The sequence below is a fragment of the Rattus norvegicus genome, chromosome 13 (assembly GCF_021556685.1).
Source record: "Rattus norvegicus strain SHRSP/BbbUtx chromosome 13, alternate assembly SHRSP_T2T, whole genome shotgun sequence".
Taxonomy (NCBI): Eukaryota; Metazoa; Chordata; class Mammalia; order Rodentia; family Muridae; genus Rattus; species Rattus norvegicus.
In genome coordinates, this window is record NC_141546.1 from 17,588,174 (window position 1) to 17,612,010 (window position 23,837).

Below are 23,837 nucleotides of genomic sequence, written 5' to 3' on the forward strand. Positions count from 1 at the left end.
ATATTTTGTACATTTTAACTTTTTTGTAACACATGCCTATATCATGTTTTATTTTATATTGTGTAAAAATACAAAACAAGTAAAAGGAGCAAACAAGCAAATGAACAACACCAACAAGTAGAATAACAAAGTCATATTGGGGGAGCCAGGGGAGCTGCTCTTGTAGCTCCCCCTGGCCTCAGGCGCAGCTGCTTGAGGGGGGGGAAGGAGTTACCGCCGCTCTTCGGCAATGATGGCAGTGATCTAAAATCCTCAGGAAGCCCCGGGGTCATGGCCCAGAAGCACCCGGGAGAAAGAGGGTTGTGTGGAGTCCACCAGAGTGGTGGTTCCTCCCTCACTACATCAGGATCCTCTGTGGACCCCGAAATACTTTCATTCTCAGGACTCAGGGACTCGAAAGAGACTGCTCCTACTGGTACACGCTGCCTCAAAGAGCACTCCGACCCTAAGTACACACAACCTCCAAACCCAGCCCACTGGTCGGATCCAAGCCATGGTCCTCTAAGGGGTCCAGGACCATCTAGAGAAGGAGGCTACCCTGATGAGAGTGGGACATGTTCGGAAGAGTCAGGAGTGGACCAGGAACTCTCAACAGAGAATGAGACTGGGTACCAGGAGGATGGGAGTCCTTCTTTTCTTCCCATTCCGTCTGCTTGTAACTGCCAGGGAAGCCCTGGGGTCCCTGAAGGGACTTGTTCTGAGAAAGGAGACGGCTCTTCTAGCAGCTTTTGCCACCAGTGCACCTCTCCAGCCTTGGGGGAAGATGAAGAGTTAGAAGAAGAATACGATGATGAGGAACCTCTTAAATTTCCCAGTGATTTTTCACGTGTGTCCAGTGGAAAGAAACCCCCGTCCCGAAGGCAGAGGCACCGTTTTCTGACCAAGGAGGATGTTCCGGACAGTGGAAGCAGAGATCCCAAGGCCCCAGGCCGTCATCGGCTGGCCCGAAAATGAAGTCATACAGATAAGCGCAGAGGCCTGGGACTGTAGGGAGTAGAGGAAATATGTCTGCTTGGACAGGGAGGCTTCTGGTGGCTGATTGAACTGCTGGTATTGGTGGGAGAGTATGTGGCTATTTCATTTACGCATGCAGGAAGTTGAAAGGCAGTGACCTGGACCTTTTCCGAATCTGGGTGGGGGTCTGGGCCAGGAGATTGGGGGGCTGGGCCCGAGTGATGTTCCAGTTTCTAAGTCAGAGCTTCTTCAGTGTGGCAGGGCTGTTCATCCGTTTGCTTAGGGTAGTGGGCGCTTTCCTCCTCCTGGCTCTAGCCTCTTTTTGGGGTGTCTGCAGTTGGGCTGGAGGTTTTTGGTGGGACTAGGCGACCGGCTAGGCTGGAGGGATAAGGCCGCTTGGCTGTTCTCGTGGCTGGATTATCCAGCCTTGCATCATTTCTTGACTCTGTTGAAAGATAGCAGACCATGGCAGCAGCTGGTGAGAGTAATTCAGTGGGGCTGGCTAGAGCTGCCCTGGGTCAAGCAGAGGACTCAGAGACAGGGCACTGCCCATGTAAATAGCGGGCGATACTGCCAGCCTGAAGAGGAAGTCGCCCGACTCTTGACCATGGCTGGGGTTCCTGAAGATGAACTAAACCCTTTTCATGTGCTGGGGGTTGAAGCTACAGCATCCGATATTGAACTAAAGAAAGCCTATAGGCAGCTAGCGGTGATGGTCCATCCTGATAAAAATCACCATCCCCGGGCTGAGGAGGCCTTTAAAGTTTTGCGGGCAGCTTGGGACATTGTCAGCAATCCAGAGAGGCGGAAGGAATATGAGATGAAACGGATGGCAGAGAATGAGCTCAGCCGCTCGGTGAATGAGTTTCTTTCGAAGCTACAAGATGATTTCAAGGAGCCAATGAATACGATGATGTGCAGCCGGTGCCAAGGGAAGCATAGGAGGTTTGAAATGGACCGGGAACCCAAGAGTGCCAGATACTGTGCTGAGTGTAACAGGTTGCATCCTGCTGAGGAAGGAGACTTCTGGGCAGAGTCAAGCATGTTGGGCCTCAAGATCACCTACTTTGCACTGATGGATGGGAAGGTGTATGACATCACAGAGTGGTCTGGATGCCAGCGTGTGGGCATCTCCCCAGACACCCACCAAGTTCCTTACCACACCTCATTTGGTTCTCGGTTACCAGGCACCAGCGGCGGACAAACAGCCACTCCAGAGTCCCCTCCTGCTGACCTGCAGGATTTCTTGAGCCGGATCTTTCAAGTACCTCCAGGGCCGATGTCCAATGGGAACTTCTTTGCCGCACCTCACCCTGGCCCTGGGACTACTTCAACCTCCAGGCCCAACAGTTCAGTATCCAAGGGAGAAGCCAAACCTAAACGTTGGAAGAAAGTGAGGTGGCCCTTCCAACGATGAAACCACTTCTCTTCCTTCTTCAGTCAATATCAGGGAGTCAAAAGGGCTGTGTACAGCACAGGATGGAGTTTGATTTATGTTAAAATACTTTAAAAAGGGAAACATTTTAAATTGTTCACTCAGTACTTAGAGGAAGCTCATGACCTCTTCTCCCCCTTCCCCAACATCCAGGAATGGAATCTTGTTTTCTGATAATACCAAAGAAATAGGAGTTGGCTAGAGCAAAGACTCTGTCCAGACAGTGTGTTTCTGAGGTGTGGGAACTGGGGACTTCTCTGGGGTCTGTATGCCTTTATCTTACCATCTGCTCTCAGAGCAGTAGCCTTCCTCTACACAAAAGAGAAACAAGCCGAGAAAGAAATTAGGGAAACGACACCCTTCATAATAGGCCCGAATAATATAAAGTACCTCGGTGTGACTTTAACCAAGCAAGTAAAAGGTTTGTACAATAAGAACTTCAAGACTCTGAAAAAAGAAATTGAAGAAGTCCTCAGAAGATGGAAAGATCTCCCATGCTCATGGATTGGCAGGATTAATAGAGTAAAAATGGCCATTTTACCAAAAGCGATCTACAGATTCAATGCAATCCCCATCAAAATACCAATCCAATTCTTCAAAGAGTTAGACAGAACAATTTGCAAATTCATCTGGAATAACAAAAAACCCAGGATAGCTAAAACTATCCTCAACAATAAAAGGACTTCAGGGGGAATCACTATCCCTGAACTCAAGCAGTATTACAGAGCAATAGTGATAAAAACTGCACGGTATTGGTACAGAGACGGACATATAGACCAATGGAACGGAATTGAAGACCCAGAAATGAACCCACACACCTATGGGCACTTGATTTTTGACAAAGGAGCCAAAACCATCAAATGGAAAAAAGACAGCATTTTCAGCAAATGGTGCTGGTTCAACTGGAGGTCAACATGCAGAAGAATGCAGATCGATCCATGCTTATCACCCTGTACAAAGCTTAAGTCCAAGTGGATCAAGCACCTCCACATCAAACCAGATACAGTCAAACTAATAGAAGAAAAACTAGGGCAGCATCTGGAACACATGGGCACTGGAAAAAATTTCCTGAACAAAACACCAATGGCTTATGCTCTAAGATCAAGAATCGACAAATGGGATCTCAAAAAACTGCAAAGCTTCTGTAAGGCAAAGGACACTGTGGTTAGGACAAAACAGCAACCAACAAATTGGGAAAATATCTATACCAATCCTACAACAGATAGAGGCCTTATATCAAAAATATAAAAGAACTCAAGAAGTTAGACCACAGGAAGAAAAATAACCCTGTTAAAAAATGGGGTTCAGAGCTAAGCAAAGAATTCACAGCTGAGGAATGCAGAATGGCTGAGAAACACCTAAAGAAATGTTCAACATCTTTAGTCATAAGGGAAATGCAAATCAAAACAACCCTGAGATTTCACCTCACACCAGTAAGAATGGCTAAGATCAAAAACTCAGGTGACAGCAGATGCTGGTGAGGATGCGGAGAAAGACGAACACTCCTCCATTGTTGGTGGGATTGCAGACTGGTACAACCATTCTGGAAATCAGTCTGGAGGTTCCGCAAAAATTGGACATTGAACTGCCTGAGGATCCAGCTATACCTCTCTTGGGCATATACCCAAAAGATGCCCCAACATATAAAAAAGACACGTGCTCCACTATGTTCATCGCAGCCTTATTTATAATAGCCAGAAGCTGGAAAGAACCCAGATGCCCTTCAACAGAGGAATGGATACAGAAAATGTGGTACATCTACACAATGGAATATTACTGAGCTATCAAAAACAATGACTTTATGAAATGTATCTTATTTCTTAACCCATTGCAGGGTCAACCCTCCCACCCCCCTTTATCCTGTTACACTAGCTAAAAGAAAAAGCATGTAGCCCTAATTTTGGAGATACAGAACTCAAGAGTGGGTAAGCCACCTAACTTCAGGCTTTTTGCAACGATCGCCAAAATTAATTTTTAAAAAGCAGATTTATGCCATTCCCTTGGGTAGGGGGTTCCCAGAGGCCCCCTTGTTAGCCGAGGGTTTGTAGTTTTTTAAGTTTGTTCATATTTGTATGTACATATCTATTTAAAGCCAGGGGTTATCTTTCTATAAATATATAACTGATAAAAAAGTCATATTGGTAGAGAAAAAAGGCATTGTGCTTGTTAGAAATAAAAAAAAGTGCTGTGTGCTACTAAACACCTCAAAAGACAATGCCACTGATCTCTGCAATATACAAAATAATTAAGCTTGGGAAATAATTGTGAAGACCAAGAAAACAAATGCATGAAACATTTATTACTGAATATGTATTTTAGGTGATATGAGCTCTAAGTACTTGATTTTCTTAATTGTAATAGAACAAGCACTTGAGTCTGAGAGGACCCATCCAGTTCATGTTGTTCAATTTTAGGGTGACAACAATCATGGAGAAAGGTCATAAAGACCATTTTCCTAAGTGATTACATAACTTTCTGAATTTCTTGATAGTCAATTGTTCTATGCAATTTAATGAACCATCAAATAATTTGTGTTCAAAGAAGAAACTTGTACAATCATTGAGTATTTCCACAGTCTGGGAGCACGTAGTTGCACTTTTTACCCACCCTGTAGCTTACTCTCATCATCAAAATAGATTATTTCCAAATTCAATGTATTGAAAAGAGCTGACACTGTGTATGGACATTTAAAATTTAAGGGTTTTTGCTTTTGTTTTGAATGGCCGGGCATTTGATGGTTACTGAAGTGGTCTTTGGGTCTTTTTTAATTAATTTGAGTGCTGTGAGTGTTGAACTATTTTAATCAGACATAATTTATATAATTATCATTTTGTAATAAGAACAGACATACAGAGAGGACAGAAAAGATAGTTTAGAAGGAATTATTCAATCCTCATTCCAATGAATCATTGCAATCATTTTTTGATCATTTATGGATATACATATATCTGTGTGTAGCTAAGCATATAAATATATATGATCATATCTAATCATACACATATGCATATTTTGTACATTTTTATATATTTTTCATAACACATTCATGGATCATATAGTATGTTTTCATTTTATATTATGTAATGATAGGTAATATTTCATATTATCTAGGTATCTAGATAGTTAAAATATATGCATATATAACATATATAGGATATTTGTACATATATTTTATTTATATAAAGAATATATGTATATATAATTCTTATTTTTAAGTTTAGAATTGCTTTGTATTTAAAAAAAAGTGATTAAATTTGTCTGGGGCTAGTTTGATTTCTGATGACAATTCTCACTAAATTAATTTTGTTCCTGTACATTGTGTAATGATAGAGAATCTTTGATGAAGAGTAAGTTTTCATGAATGCTTAATATCAACTCAATCTCAAGTGATTTGCCAGGGCATACTGAAGCAGCTTCTCTGGATTTTGAGAAGAGAAGAGGTTCAAGTTCAGTCATGAAATGAGTTCAATAGTATACACTAGGCAAGTTTGTGAATGTCTGTTTCAAAATAAGTAAAAAACAAAACCAAAAAAACAAACAAAAAAACAAAAGGGGATGTAGATGTGATTGATCAATTTAACAAGTGACATGTGAAATGTCAATCATGTGCAAGTTTCTATGTCCAATCAACAGTACATAAAACAAAGAAAAACAAATGAACAAAACAAATAATAAGATTGTGTCTATCTTCAAACAAAGAGTACATTAGTCAGGTATGTACCACAATTTAGCTCCTTCTAGGCAAGATTTCTCTGATGCTTTTTTTTTTTCTGCAGCCACATAGTCAGGTATGTACCATACATTAGCTCCTTCTAGGTAAGATTTCTCTGATGCCTTGTTTTTTTCTGCAGTCACTAAACTGCATATTAAAATTGTATAAAAATGTTGACTTGTGCAAACTAACCCTCTTCATATAAACCACATCTGATGAAACAGCATAGGACATATTTCTGTAATCTCTGTAGAAGCCTCTGTTTGCACAGGGACTCAGCTTTATAGCAGTGCTGGAAAGTTTTATCCCTCATGGATAAACATAATCCATTCGTCAAGAAATTTTTGTGCAGGGGTTGGGGATTTAGCTCAGTGGTAGAGCGCTTGCCTAGGAAGCGCAAGGCCCTGGGTTCGGTCCCCAGCTCCGGAAAAAAAAAGAACCCCCCCCAAAAAAGACATTTCTGTGCAATCTCTTGTCATATAATTCACATGTTATATTCAGTATGGGCAACGTATATCCCATTCATCATAAGCTCTAATAAATAACTCACTGTGGGTTAATATGCTTATTTAATCATGAAATTTTGGCCAGCTGTGTGTTAACCTTGCGACTGGGGTGCCCAAGTATGGCCCACAAGACACTCAGATGATACAGAATGAAGTCCATAATAGGAGTAACACTTCATGTTTCAGGTCAGAAACAACAAAGTGTGAGAGGGATGCTTTGGTTTCTCATCTCCTGTTTACTTAGATGCCGCTGAGGTACTGTTGGCAGTTGGTAAGTGGTCCGAGTATCTGATTCCCTTAGGACTTCTATGTGCCAGGCAGGAAAGGGATAGCTGAGCCCAGGGAAGGAGCAGGACTTGGTTTGCTTCCAAATGAGTGCTGAGTGCAAGGAGGCATTAGAATAGAAAAGGCCTTCTCCAGAAGATTTAGGCAAGGCTCTTTATGATGACAAAAGCCTCCCCCATTCTAGAGGCAATTGAGTGTCCAAACTAATTAATTTTACAGCCAACATGAATGAACTCACCTCTCAGAATGTGAACCAGTGATTAAATACCTTTTTAGGAAGGTATGCCCTGAAAGGGAAGCTCATTAGCTGAACACACAGGGAGTATGCACATACTTTATTAGCATAGTGAACTCTGGGTTTCTATGCTACATGACCAATCATCATGGTCATTAAAATGGGGTGACATAGTTGCATGTTCTATATCAGGAAATTTGGCAGAATGCTGCTCCATGCCAGCTATTCTAAATTCTGAGATTCGCCGGTGTTTGAGTCTGCTCAACCTTGCAAGTTCTTCTGTATATTGGCATGGTCCATTTACCTCAGAAAATTACTAAACTCTATTTCTTGTGATGGTAATATGCTCCACTCATTGTGAGAATACATGCTCCAACATAGGCTACACATGATCATACTTAAAAATGATAGTGACATATAGTAAAGTCCTCATGTTTTAATAAGTATTTTTTCTCTGAAAAAAAATTTATTTCAACTTGGAAAGTAAGGAAACACAAAAAGAAAGGTTGAATATGGGAAAGAATGGCATATGAGAAAGAGAAAGCCTGAGTTGTTTATTTTATTTTTATTTATTTATTTTATTTCTTTAACTTGAGTATTTCTTATTTACATTTCGAGTGTTATTCCCTTTCCAGGTTTACCGGCCAACATCCCCCTAATCCCTCCCCGTCCCCTTCTTTATGTGTCTTCCCCTTCCCATCCTCCCCCCATAGCCGCCCTCCACCCAACAATCACTTTCAGTCTTAGCAGTACTCAGGGCTTCCCCTTCCACTGGTGCTCTTACTAGGATATTCATTGCTACCTATGGGGTCAGAGTCCAGGGTCAGTCCATGTATAGTCTTTAGGTAGTGGCTTAGTCCCTGGAAGCTCTGGTTGCTTGGCATTGTTGTTCATATGGGGTCTCAAGCCCCTTCAAGCTCTTCCGGTTCTTTCTCTGATTCCTTCAACAGGGGTGCTGTTCTCAGTTCAGTGGTTTGCTCCTGGCATTCGCCTCTGTATTTGTTGTATTCTTGCTGTGTCTCTCAGGAGAGATCTACATCTGGCTCCTGTCTGCCTGCACTTCTTTGCTTCATCTATCTTGTCTAATTGGGTGGCTGTATATGTATGGGCCACATGTGGGGCAGGCTCTGAATGGGTGTTCCTTCTGTTTCTGTTTTAATCTTTGATTCTCTATTCCCTGCCAAGGGTATTCTTGTTCCCCTTTTAAAGAAGGAGTGAAGCATTCACATTTTGATCATCTGACTTGAGTTTCATATGTTCTAGGCATATAGGGTAATTCAAGCATTTGGGCTAATAGCCACTTATCAATGAGTGCATACCATGTGTGTTTCTCACTAAGGATGATATTTTCCAGTTTAACCATTTGCCCACGAATTTCATAAAGCCATTGTTTTTGATAGCTCAGTAATATTCCATTGTGTAGATGTACCAAATTTCTGTATACATTCCTCTGTTGAAGGGCATCTGGGTTCTTTCCAGTTTCTGGCTATTATAAATAAGGCTGCGATGAACATAGTGGAGCACGTGACTTATTTATATGTTGGGGCATCTTTTGGGTATATGCCCAAGAGAGGTATAGCTGGATCCTCAGGCAGTTCAATGTCCAATTTTTGCGGAACCTCCAGACTGATTTCCAGAATGGTTGTACCAGTCTGCAATCCCACCAACAATGGAGGAGTGTTCGTCTTTCTCCGCATCCTCGCCAGCATCTGCTGTCACCTGAGTTTTTGATCTTAGCCATTCTCACTGGTGTGAGGTGAAATCTCAGGGTTGTTTTGATTTGCATTTCCCTCATGACTAAAGATGTTGAACATTTCTTTAGGTGTTTCTCAGCCATTCTGCATTCCTCAGCTGTGAATTCTTTGCTTAGCTCTGAACCCCATTTTTTAACAGGGTTATTTGTCTCCCTGCGGTCTAACTTCTTGAGTTCTTTGTATATTTTGGATATAAGGCCTCTATCTGTTGTAGGATTGGTAAAGATCTTTTCCCAATCTGTTGGTTGCTGTTTTGTCCTAACGACAGTGTCCTTTGCCTTACAGAAGCTTTGCAGTTTTATGAGATCCCATTTGTCGATTCTTGATCTTAGAGCATAAGCCATTGGTGTTTTGTTCAGGAAATTTTTTCCAGTGCCCATGTGTTCCAGATGCTGCCCTAGTTTTTCTTCTATTAGTTTGACTGTATCTGGTTTGATGTGGAGGTGCTTGATCCACTTGGACTTAAGCTTTGTACAGGGTGATAAGCATGGATCGATCTGCATTCTTCTACATTTTGACCTCCAGTGGAATCAGCACCATTTGCTGAAAATGCTATCTTTTTCCTTTTGATAGTTTTGGCTCCTTTGTCAAAAATCAAGTGCCCATAGGTGTGTGGGTTCATTTATGGGTCTTCAATTCTGTTCCACTGGTCTATCTGTCTGTCTCTGTACCAATACCATGCAGTTTTTGTCACTATTGCTCTGTAATACTGCTTGAGTTCAGGGATAGTGATTTCCCCTGAAGTCCTTTTATTGTTGAGGATAGTTTTAGCTATCCTGGGTTTTTTGTTATTCCAGATGAATTTTCAAATTGTTCTGTCTAACTCTTTGATGAAATGGATTGTTATTTTGATGGGGATTGCATTGAATCTGTAGATCGCTTTTGGTAAAATGGCCATTTTGACTCTATTAATCCTGCCAATCCATGTGCATGGGAGATCTTTCATTCTTCTGAGATCTTCTTCAATTTCTTTCTTCAGAGTCTTGAAGTTCTTATTGTACAGATTTTAATTTTTATTTAAACTTCCATTTTATATTCTTTTTACATGAATATTTTTGAATCCTTGTATATTCTTCTGCCCCTCAATATATCCATAGTTTGGAAAAGCTCTATTGATCTTCTAGCATTTCAAACCTTAGCACAAGCAATACAGTTCACTGGCTTCACATTACAAACTAACTAACCAGATAAAGCCATGATAAACAAAACAGTATTAATTCCTTTTTCAGGGCATTTCAAGACGAGTTGCAATAAAAAATAATATGCATAATATTAATATTATCTAGGTGTATTTGGATAATTGTGACATGAATAAAGAGTTGATTGTTATTAGGAATAAAATTTATCTAAACATTTGTTCTTGGATTATTGTGTGTGTGTGTGTGTGTGTGTGTGTGTGTGTGTGTGAGAGAGAGAGTGTATGTGTGACATTTTTGTTTTATTAAGGACCATTAAAATTTACTTTCCATGATATATAACCACCACAAAGATTATGGAATAGAAGTTTCTGGTCATACTAGATGTACAAAATGGAATGTTCTATTAAATTGTACACATTAGATATTTAGAATTCATGTCAAAATCACCTTTAAGACACAAACTGGAATTCCTTCTTTCTCTCCCTCTTCCTTCCCCTCCATCATTCCCTTACTCCCCCCCCCCCCTGTCAGCCCTCTCTTCCTCCTCCTTCTTCTCTGATTTCTTCAACAGAGGAGGGGGTTTCAAAGGTAGGCAAGTAAAAATAGGAGGACTCAAAATTGGATATGATCTGGCACAATATTTGAAATTCCCATATAATCAATAAAAATATTAGAATTGTTAGAACAAAAGCCCTGACCAATGATCACCTGGACACCCTTGGTCATACACTTTAGTGTTATATTGTGGTAAAATTTCTCAGAAGAACTGAATATCATAAAGTGTTGACAAATCGTGACTAGAAAAATATAAAGTTGAGTATAATACAATTTATAGTAAAATTTGGGATAGAGAAAAGACTACTCTAGTTGGATACTGAATATATATATGTTTCACTTTTACCCTTTATATTTGAATTTATTTAACTTAATACTCCACTGCTGTACCTCCCTTTTTACCTGTATGTGAATATTTCAACAACAAACCCAGGTCAGATGTCTACTCATCTCCCTTAAATAAGTTTGTATTTATATCACAACATCATACAACTGAAATCCAAAATCTGATCTCATGCATTCTGCATTGTGTCTTAACAGTTGTAGCAGTATATGCACATGCATTTATTAAATCAATATGCTCTCTCTGTGTCAGTGTCTGTGTCTGTGTCTGTGCCTGTGCCTCTCTCTCTCTCTCTCTCTCTCTCTCTCTCTCTCTCTCTCTCACACACACACACACACACACATACACACACACACACAGCTGTACCGTTAAAAGTAATGTGTTAACATTACTAGAAACTAAGTTCAGTTTTCAGTACTCATGTCAGGTAGCTCAGAGTTAGTCTTAGTACAAGCTCCAGGGGTTAATACACTCTCTATTGGTCTCCCATGTTTACTGCTCACACAGAGACCGATAGGTAACTAGATAATTTAATTACCTAATCAATTAACTTATATTTAAAAGAGAATAAAATAAAACCAAGAAGTGGGAAACAATTTCACAAGTATTTCTGTCCAAAGTGTATAGATTATCCTATTTCAGTTACCTAGAACAGACAGATTTATATATTAAAAAAAGCAAACTGTACTTATCATACTTTGAACCCATTTGAATTAATACTAAGCTAATAGTCATTGCAGGGGCTGAATACATTACAGTATGCAAAATCTTATGAATATACTACGATAGTTGATGTCTACATACTTAAATGGTGAATGAATGTTAGTTTTTTGAATTTAAAAAACACAAATTCATTATTTGAAATACAGACATTGCCTGCAGACATGACTCAGTGTTTAAAGCAGTGGCTGCTGCTCTTCCAGAGGTGCTGAATTCAGTTCCCAGCAACCACATGTTGGCTCTCAACCATCTATCAGCAGGTCTGATGCCCTTTTCTGGCATTTGGACATATATGCAGCTTTCATACAATAAATACAAATAAGAAAAAAAAGTACATTTAACAGCTACAGACATATGCATCTTGAACTCCATTTTTTTTATCCATCTTGGAAGGTGCAAATTAGATAAAAAATGGTAATATACAAATCAAACATCATGTAGACAACCTTGTCTTACAACAACAGAAAACAGATCAAAATTGCCATCCCAGGACCTAATATGCTCTATTCATTCATTTTCTCACTAATGTTCTTACATATGCTTGAAGAATAACATTGTATCTAATGGCAATATAAATTTTTAAAATATCATTTTACTTGTAGTGTGTGTGTGTGTGTGTGTGTGTGTGTGTGTGGTGTGTATGTGTGTGTTTGTGTGACCATATGCTCACTCTTCATCCTTGGAAGTCAATATAGGGTGTCAAATTCCTGGAGATAGATTTATAGGAGGTTGTATTAGCTACTCAATGTGGGTAGTGGGAAGGAAACATGGACCTCAGGTCTTTTCAAGAACAGCACACACTCAACCATTTTCCATCCCTTTGTTAAGTTCAACTATTTGGAATAAGTGCCTATTTGTAAAAAACAGTAATCCTTATGAGTTTACTACTTCTTTCTCTTTAATATAGATGCATCAGAGTGTCATGCTAAACCTCCTCTAATTCTAAAATCTTCACTTTATTTTATTGTATTCTTAATGGATTGTAGGATTTACATGACAATTTTCACTAATACAAATCAATTTTATGGTTAAATGTAATCCTTCTGTAGGGTACTTCCTCTCATTATCAATCATATCTTCAGTTCACAAAAGAATCTATTTTTGTATTCTGACATTATAGCATTTTGTGATAATTTATTTTAGGAAACAGGACACACATACTGGCAACATATAACAGTTTAAATAATAATTATACCAAAGTCTAAATTGGTGAACCCATGAGGTTTTGGGGGTTATTTCCAAGAGTTCAGGATATACAAAATAAATCATACCTCACAATCCTTACCTGAAAGTCCCAGGGGTTGGAGGACCAGTCAGGAAACCTGTTGTCTTGGGACACACAGAAGTAAATAGAGGCAGCTCCACAAGTGCGAACCCCACCTCACTGCTGGTCTGCTTGGCATTCTTTTCTTCAGTATTTACTGCTGTGCCCACAATATTAGAGAAGGACTCAGAATTTTTATGTTGGCTGTAGGTCACCCAAAGGGTCAGAAAGACATAGGGATTATATCAAAATGCTAAAAGAAAGCATCATATGCTCCAGCATGTTTAAACAAGAAGTACCATATTAAGTCAGGGTGATGTATGTGTTTATATATACAAGTTTACCTCAGGATTTTTATGTTAAATGTTTTTAATGGGTTAGAGATTTGTGTCTATGAATAATGTAAATATCTCATTGGTATATTTTAGGATGAGATTGGTGGCAGGTCGTAGAGACAATTTTGTGCTTACCTCTTTTCAGATTGATCAGTGTTATACCCACTTTTGTGATAATTTTCATTTCCCAAAGACTTAATTATGATTTTTTTTGGAATAAAATGTGGTTTAGTCTCTGACATAATCTCTTCTGTCTCCAGTGAAATGCTGACTCATGATTTTCATACCAACTATTTGCTCATGTGTTTGTCCACTTTTCTATTATATAGTGTGTCTTTTAGCTCCACTTTGATTGGTATTTCCTACACACTTTTTTAAATTTTATATGTTTTTATGTTTCCATAAACTTGTATTTCACTGAGGTCTGATGGATAACTGCTTCATAATTTTGTGGATTTGCCTTTTGTGGGCATTTTGTTTGGATTGTTTATTATTGTTTTGTGTTGTTTTGTTTCTTTTTAGCTGTATTTTCTTTGGAAACATTCAATATCTAAGTCAAGTACGATGGGGAAAACCATCACTATTTTTTCCGCCTCATTGAATGACAGAAATTAGAAGTCCCAGAAACTGGAAGAATAAAAGAAACCTAACTGATTCTGTAAATAGGTCTCATTATCAATGGCTGTCTATGTCCTAGAACTAGGATATGTAAAATGTATGCATTAGCAAAGGGCCATGCCTAAAATACAGAATAACTTTCAACCAACCACATCCAAATGTGGAATCATTGGTATAACTTTATTCCAGCAAGTATGATATGTGAGGACAGAGTGCTATGGTTTTAGAAGACTATAGAATTCATTATTCTTGGTGATAATATGTTGCATACTTTACCTGTTTTAACACTGTGCACACAGGTGCTCATGAATATAGAATTTGGGTGTACTTTCATGCTTGTGTGGTGATGTATTGTGCATATGTGTAGAGATCTTTTCATACAGAATCCAGCTTCAGTGTTGTTGCACAAGAGCTGGCTACATTATTTGTTGAGACAGGGTCTATCTTGATTGCCTGGAGCAATCGATTGGCTGGTCAGTGAGACTTGGCTTCTTCCTGTTTCTTTTTTTCTGGAACTAGGATAAAAAAGTATGACTCATCTGGGAGAGAGAGAGAGAGAGAGAGAGAGAGAGAGAGAGAGAGAGAGAGAGGAGAATATGAACATACCTGCATGCCCACATGTGCATATGAGAATACATGGACTTGTTTATTGAGAGTGGATGTTATATCATCCACATGGAGATCAGAGGACAAATTTCTGAAGTTGAATCTCTCCTTTTACTTTTTGTGGGCTGTGAATAATCTAACGCTGGGAGCCAGGTACAGATGGTGTTTAAATTCTCAAACATAATGTAATTATATAGACATGGTAATTATAATATATAGAGCTATTTGACTCTCACTATGTCTTAATGTTCTACTATTGTCAAGAGACATCATGACCATGGCAACTCTTGTAATGAAAAACATTTAACTTGGGCTACCGTATAGTTTCAGAAGTTTAATCTATTATCATCAGGTTGGGAAGCACTGTGGCATGCATGCAGACATGGTGCTGTAAAAGGAGCGGCAAGTTATATATTCAGGGATATAAACAGCAGAAAAAGAAAGATTCTGGGCTTGATTTGGGCTTTTGTGAACTCAAGGCCCATCTCCAATGACTCATTTCCTCCAATAGTCTTATACTTTATAATCCTTTCAAATAGTGCCTCTTGTTGGGAAAGAATAATTCAGATATATGAGATTATGAGGGGTTTTATACTTGAAAGCATCACATACTTATTTTTGCATCTTAGACACCTTCTGAATTCTGTAATAAAGACCAAAATACACTAATTAATTTTTATGTACATTCCATCCCATTTAAAAATTCAATTGGTATAGAATGCAAGATCTGATTATAAGACAATTAAAATAAATTCTATGTAGTATATATGGTTTGTTGTAGAAAATTAAACAACATTGTTTAAATTAAGTTCCCAAGTCAACTTATTAATTCCTAGAGAGTTATTTAATGGCTAATAACAGTTTTCTCTGATACAAAAAGTACTGATAATGTATTTGCAGATGTAATTGGGACCTCCAGTTAAAGTGTGAATTATGAAAGTCTACAGGAGAAGCTTGAATATATTTTCTTAGAATCTATACTATGCCTTCATGAAGGGATCCATTTTGAAGAGGTTAAATACTATATAATTAAAATTACATGAATTGGAAATAAGAATTATGTAGATTATCAGTGGCTTTCATGGGTCCAAGAAAGAAAAGTAAGGTGAAGAAGTATCTAAGTTGAGTCTCTAGACTGCGAAAATTCTCAGTATCCAATGGTGGATATGTGTTCTTGGATGCTATTGGACCACTACCCACTGTAAAGTAGTCTCAGAAAATTGTGTCAAAATCCATTAAGATTGCAATGCCACATGTCAACTGTATTGTAAGCAACAAAGTATATGACTGTATCAGTTCTTTTACTGAAGTAGATGGAACACTCATTGGTTGGGTACTTATTTGGATAAAGATTATGCATACGTAGGACAGTAGATGCATGAGAAAACAATATTCTCTCATTTTTCTACAATGCTAATACTATTAAAAATACAAATACTTTTAAATAATTTTCAAAAAAGAATATTGATGCTAAAAATCTTCCCCAATGAGGTTCAGTTGGTTCTTCACACATGGTTGCTATAAACATTTAGGAATCTCCTTTTACTTTCCAATGATAATATATCAATAAACTTGCACATAACGGTTCTCGTATTCTCACAACACTTTATTAATATATACATAGGATATATACATTTAAGACAGGATTGAATATATTTATTCACATACATATGCATTTAAGATACAGACACATACACATACACACATGTATTCTTATGATATATATATACATATATATGAATGCACCCATATTAAACACACACTTAATATGAAACAGTATCTATAACTCTACATATACTTTCCATATTTCTATTTATATATGTTTATATCTATATGCTCATGTAACACACATGTGTATCATTAGGCATGAATGATAAATATGTATATATATTTATATATATACACATATACATGAATACACTTTTAAGTATACCTATATATGTGTATATACATTTATATTTATATGAAAGACACACCTGTATATGTATGGATATCTAAAATCTATATTTAAGACATACTTGTACATTAATAAATAAGTATGCATATATGTGCATATATTCTAGACCCACATGTTCCTCCATGTATGCATATATGTATTGTTAGGTCATATCTCTGCATATATTATATTTAAGACATATTTATGTATGTATTTACAAATACACTCAGACATATATGTTTCTATTCATATAAATATGTAAATTTAAGCCATTAATATATATTTAAATGCTTACTGATTAATCTGAAGAAAGAGTGAATAGAAGGAATTTGGTCTGTAATCTCTTACCAGAATGGGTTATATACAATACTTTGCTCTTCATTGGAATAGATAGAATTGGACACATTTTCAGAATTTTTTTAAAAACAGGTTGCATGGAGGATTCCTAATGACAGCAGCAGTAATAATAGGAGATTATTGGCCCCATAAACTCTACCGCCCATACTTGAGGAAACTTGGGGAATATGGTTTTTATAGGATTAGTCAATAAGCAATTCTTTGTTTCCTTCCTCTTTTTAGAAATTTAAATAGTCTGCACAGTCATGCAATCTCACAGCTACCCTTGCCATGCCTTTTCAGTGTCACATTCTATAAATAGAGTGTATCCTAGCTTTTTTGTACTGCCAGACCTCATTTCTATATGAAATTGTCAAGGGTATTTTTGAAGATACTTGCAAAATGTTGTAAAGCTGTTAAAATGAGCAGAAGAAACCATTTGCTGCAAATAACAAATAAACTGTGTTCATAAATGTTGAAAGGTTCTTCATGAACAAACTTTTCCAAGGAACCGGAAATGATGTCAGATATAGTATTAATCTTTTCTGTGCACTGGGGATGACACCGAGATAGTTGCTTCTAATACCTATTACGGTTTTAGGATACTCATCAATCTTAAGAAAGAGTAGTTCTCTATAAGACTTAGTATTTTTATGTAGTTTTATGATATTGATTTGACTTTCTCCCTTGACCTACCTCCTCTGTTGTGCAAGCTCCTTTTAATCATTTAAGCGACCTCAGATAAAAGATAGTAATATACTGAAAATCAATTATTTCACACAAGGAGACAGCCAGATTGCACCTCATACAACCTGATAATACTCAGAAAAAACTCATGTACAATAATATAATGTCTTGTTAATATATGCTTTTGTATATTTGTGATGGTGCATAAATGCGGTCATATGATTGGAAGCCAGAGAAAAACTCTATTGTCACTACACAGACACTACCCACTTTTCTTTTTCATTAAAATATGCTCTCTCATTGTCCTGGAGAGTGCTCAACCGACAACACTGACAGACCATTCAGCCCTGGGGACTCTTTTTCTTTTCATTTCTAATGTTCATATTACAAATTAATGCAACAACAACTTGTTTTCTTAATATGGATAAAGAAATTGAACTCAGGTCTTCATGCTTGGAAGTTAAGCACATAATTGACAATTCCCCCATCCCAAGATAGCTTTTATATACACTGTAGCTAACATAGGTTACAAATGTTTTGGATATACTTACAGAGCTTTATTTTCAATGTATTCATAGGGAATAGAATGTCAGAATGAAATTCTGTAAGAAAACTCACATTCCCATTTTTTTATTGTGAAAAATTAAGGGCGTTAGAAAAATTATAGTCCAAGGTCATATTTAATGTATTTTTATTAAACACTTTGTGTGTATGCTCACTTCTGCATGTGTGTGGGTTTTTCTGCGTATGGCTCTGTGTTTGTGTTTGTGTTTGTGTGTGTGTGTGTGTATTATATTAGTGAGTATGTTTTTATGTGGAATTGTGCATGTTAATTTGCTCTGAAACTGTACTTATCTATTTTCCTTAACTGTACTCATCTCACTGAAGTTGAAGTTCACTAGTTATGACTGGTTAATTGTGCGGAAGTTCAGGGATGATACTGATTAGAACTTCCTTGCATTGTCATTACACTGACTCTGGCTCTTTTCACATAAGTGTTCAATATTTGTTTCAGGGCCTCATTTTTATATACCAGACAACTTTGCTGGCTTAGCCCCTCCTCATCCCCACAAATAAGATTTTTATATGAACCTTATTGTACACACTGACAAAATATGTCAGGAAAATAAGATGCATTTGATACCCAATGACAATAAGGAGTGACAATTTATAACCTTTTTCATTTTTGTTTTCTTCTTTCTCTTTCCTTCCTTCTCTCTCTTTCTTTCTCGGTTTTTATTTCCATCTATCTTTCTTATTTTATCTTATTTCATGTAAATTATGTGTAATTAAATGTATTTTACTTTAAATATGTAATTCAGTAGATTTAAGTAATTGATACTGTCACAGTGTCCAAAGTAACAGAAAGACTCTATATCTCTTCTTCCATAAGGTTTAAATATTTCACTGTCATTTTCCTGAAGCTCCACTGACTACACCCTGACAGTCATTCCCTTGTTTCTCCATTTCACATTTGAATTCCGTCTGAACGTCACACAATGGACAAGCAGTAGGTTTCTTTCCCTCAGCCTGAAGCTTTTGTGTTTCTTCCCCATTAGAGTATATGTCATTGTTTGTTCTGATTACTTAATATATTGTGTCTATGAATGCTCATTCTACATTACTTTCATTTATGGAGATAGAAACTCTACAGAGAGTAAAGAAAAGCTTCAGACTTCCCATGTTCTATAAGCTCACTTCCTTTTAAAAGACATTTTAACAGCTGCCCTGATCATCTGCACAGGGATCTATATATGGTGTTGAAATTTCAAAATGATATTGAGCCAGGTGATATATCAGCCTAATAATGACAAGGAAATCACAGAAAATGCTATTCACCAATGGAAAATTCTAGGTTCAGAAGCAAATCTTAATGTGGCCTGATTAGATGAGGGTTTTTGGTTTCCATTTTTCTTTCTTTCTTTCTTTCTTTCTTTCTTTCTTTCTTTCTTTCTTTCTTTTTTCTTTATTTTTTTTTTTGCATGGGTAACTTGTTCAGTGTTAGGCAGTGGATATAAATATACTAATCATTTTTTCTACAGAAATTTATATGCCAGCCACTGGACTCCTCTATTCAAGTCAAACTACAGTTTGCCTCTAATTTCTAAACTAATTTCAAATATTTATATGTATATTTATTTGAATTTTATTTGAATTGTTTATGCCACTAGCTTCATTATTTGTGAAGTAAATGAAGTTTCTTACTCTTGCTAATTTAATTTTGTTGTTTATTTCACATAAAATTTATGGCCATCCACTTCAAGGAGCTTGCACAAGTTAAGCAGATCCTCTGTTGCTCATCTATATTTTTAGACCTCTGTTTATTTTTAAATCTGCATGAGAATTACAATTTTACTTAAAATCATGCTTTACATTATAGAGATTGTTCAGAGTTTAAGAATACTAAACCTGCTGCTCTTGTAGAGGACCTGAGTTTGACTTCAATACCTGTGTCAAATATTTCTCATTCATCTATGAATTCAAATGCAGGGTAATTGCCAATCTCTTTTGGCCTCAGAGGAAACTTGCACACACTGCCTCAAGCAAATATAGGTGTGCATATAAACACATAAATTGATAGTACATTAATATATTTACAAATCATTCTCTAGCAGTCAACTAAATTCAAGTTATCCAATTTTATAATACATACTTCCTATGTTGTTCCAGGAATAAGTCACAGCTTTTCATAACATTTTACATGGGTCATTATTAGTTCCCTTTCCACATCAAACACTGTTTTACAAAGTTAGCTCTCCTCTCGATGAGACAGAACAGTCCCTCAGAGATATCTTTAAGATTTTTTCCATCATTATCAACTTCATGTAGTGAGTCATTCATGGTTTTGAGAGAAGTCATTTTTCATAAATGTCAGGATTCTTCATGGTACAGTATTGCTAGGGGATCTCTAATATTATAGAGTGTATGTAAGAGAAGTATCAACAAAATCTAAGTCTCAGTCTCCTCTAAGTTCCACCTTTTCAAGCTGGCAGAATTCTAGAGGGAATATTATTGGTAATAATTACTGTTGTAAAACTCCAGAGAAAAATATCCAATACTTGTTTTGCTCTATTTTTCATACAGGTAATGTAGTTTTTACTTCCATAGGAAACCCTTGATGGCAGTAGAAATAATATGTATGGTTTATTTTGATTGTTGACTTACATATAAGGACCAAGAAAGTCCTGACCTATTTTTTATTTTAATTGCTTCTTTGAATACTTCCTATTGTCCAGCACTTCCTTATGTCAGCATGTGTAGATGTTCTTGATTTCACTTGGGTTCATCTCCTATACTGAAATAAGCCAGGAAAGATGGGGTAGCTGATAAAGGCAGTCGCCACTAATCCTGGACTTGTATATGTTCATGGCTGCACATACAAAACAGATGCCCCAATAAATACATGTAATTAAACCTTTTTTTAGGTGAATGAGACCGAGAAAGATAATATTTGATGTTTTTGCAGAGGACCCAGGTTTAGCTCCTATAACACTGTGATGATTGACAACCTTCTGTAACTCCAGTTACAGAGATTATTGCCATATGATCTCTGATGGAAATAGACATGCATATGTTTTATGTATACACAATTAATCAGTAATCTATTCTTATGAACATGCAGCTGAGCATGACAACTCATAAAAAAGCATTAATTTGAGGCTGGCTTATATTTTCAGGGGTTTAGTGTAATATCATAGTGAGAAGCATAATGGCACAGAAGCAGACATGGCAGTAGATGATTTGAGAGATCGAAATCTGAATCTACAGGCAGCAAGCAACGAGAGATTCTCATCTTAGAAAGGACATACTGGAATCGCAAAATCTATCTCAAATTATAAATTTCCTCCAACACATTCATACCTTCTAAATCTATCATTTAGTGCCAATACCTAGAAAGCAAATATTCAAATGAGGGTACAGAGGTCTTTCTTATTCAAACCACCATCCATACATACTTGTAGGCAAAGCACTCATAGACATAAAATGACTAACTAAATAAACAATAATTAATTGAAATAAAGACATGTAAAAACAGGCATTACGTCCAATAAATCATACGTCAAATAGATGAGATTTAAACCTGTAAGTTGGCGTTGGGTATAAACCCTTTGTAGATTCAGCTGTCGCTAATTTAAAGCCATCTGAAAATCTATTGTGCTCAGAATTTCTGGCTCTCACAAATGATCATTATCATAAGGCCTAGCTTTATCTACCAGTTTATGGTTTTCATTTACTATTTATTTATGACAGCTGAGCAAATTTAATAAAAATGTAAGAATTCTCTTATCACTAGATCTGGTGTTGTTTTATTTTAGGGAGTTATGCAATGAGCCCATCATGAGAAAAAGAATTTTCTTGGAAACCTGAAATCTTGCCTTCCCAAAATGTTAGCATAGAATTTGCATCCTGGCATCTTGTCCTAAAAGATAAATCCTTTATTTTTGCATTTGAAAGCAATAATATATCAAATTTTCCTGGAGATGTTACCTTCGTGCCATCTAGAAAAACATAATGATTCCTGAAGCTTTAAGTTTGACATTATACTATTTATATTTTAATTCCTATTGGTGGAATAATAAATTTCGTGAGAACAGTGGCTGTCCCACTTTTTACAAATAGCATATGATAGAAGTTATAATTACATGTAGAATCTAATATGAGTTTAAGCATAAATGAGAAAAGTTTCTTCTACAATGAAAAAAAATACTAGCTAGGTCAATTTCAGTATTTCAATATGGGCAGAAAAGAGCCAAGCTCTGATTTTCTCCATCCAGGACCTTGATTAGAGATCAGATCTCACAATATCAACCCTGCATTTGAGGCATGATCTATTTTCCCATCTTTTCCTGTGTCTGCATGAGTGTGCATATATATGTACTTGAAGACGAAGGTGTTCAAATCCCAAAGACTGAGATACAAGCAGTTATGGGCTGCAAGAGGATTCCAAAAACCAAAGTCAACTTCTCTGGGCCAGCAGTAATAATCCTAAAACCCAAGACAACTCTCTTTCCTGAAAGTGACTAAATTTTTTTTAATATATGGAAACTTGGGATATGTAATTACATGCACTAGAGGGTAATAGCTGAAATAAAGTATATATTCTTAGAACATATTTTTAAGGTTTGAAATAATAAATTACCTATATTATCTCAGTCTAAGATGCTAGTCAGTTTCATATTTAAGTCTAGATACATCAGACTCTGAGATGAAGGGTTTTTCACTTGTATTTTTTATATGGAAGATAGACCTACAAGTTTCTTCTCATCCAAAATTCTGGGAGACTGAAAGACTCAGTTTATTCTGTAATATTTCATACAGTCCAATCAAAATTATTTAGTATGAAGTATAGTTTTTATCTTTGGATGACTGAAACAAAGATCATGTATGCTATTTATTTAGCCAAAAGCAATGGGTTCTTTTGGATAATAAGATGTGCATACTATTTCTACAAAGTGGTAGGAGCAGCATGTGACCAAGGAAAAATAACTTTTGTTAGGAGTCTGTTAAACAGTAAGTTGTAGGTTTCTCATATACTTTTTGTATGATACAAAATTTTTATTATACAATTAGGTTTAATTAATATTTTTCACTCATTTTTTTATCAAGTCTGTTTCTTAGAGGCAGCAAAATTTTGAGTTCTGCATTCTAATCAAGTTTATTAGTCTGTCATTACTGGGGAATTGAAATTGAAACCATGATTATAAAAGTTTTTTTGGAACAATATGTATTAATGTCTTTCATTAGCTGTTCTTAGTAGTGTTTTGTTACTCCTTTTAGGATTTAGTGAATTTATTTACTTATTGCATAGACTTTTGTTGTGTGTTTATCCTTCTCTTCATACCTGAATATTTTTCAACTATCCCCTATAATCCAGGTTCAGTGGTCATAAAGTACACAGAAATATTTTGGTGATGGAAATTTGCCTTTTCTTCTTTGATTACAATTAATAATTTTACTTTGCTTATTAGTCTTCACTAGCATCTGCTGTCTCACACACATTGTAGAATATGCGTTTTGTTTTTGACACACTTCATTAAAAATTAGCTCTTATTCTGTAAGGTATTTCTATTCTCATATTAAAGTAAGCTTTCTTTCATGGTTCATGGAAGTATTTGTTATGCCTTGGTCTCAGGTCTCTTGTACTTCTTTTATATTTATGAGTCACAGTTGTGTTTTTTTTTCTAGTGTCCCAGATTCTTCACTTATTCTGCTCATGGTTGTTTGTTTGTTGCTTTTACATATTCTTTAATTCTGTGATCCAATTTTTCAGTCTTGTCTTCCAGACCTAATATCTTTTTTTTCATCTCACATATTTCAGTCTATTGTTGAAGTTTTCTTTGGGCATTTGTTTCAATACATGACTATTTCATGTGGAGTCGTGTTTTATTTAGACATTTTTCCTCAGTTTATACTTTCCTT

At 36.5% G+C, this 23,837-nt stretch overlaps 1 pseudogene; it reads left to right on the top strand.

Annotated features, from left to right (window-relative positions):
* Nucleotides 1-215: 215 nt before the first annotated feature.
* Dnajc14-ps1 (DnaJ heat shock protein family (Hsp40) member C14, pseudogene 1) lies at nt 216-2,371 on the top strand (annotated as a pseudogene).
* The last annotated feature ends 21,466 nt before the right edge of the window (nt 2,372-23,837 follow it).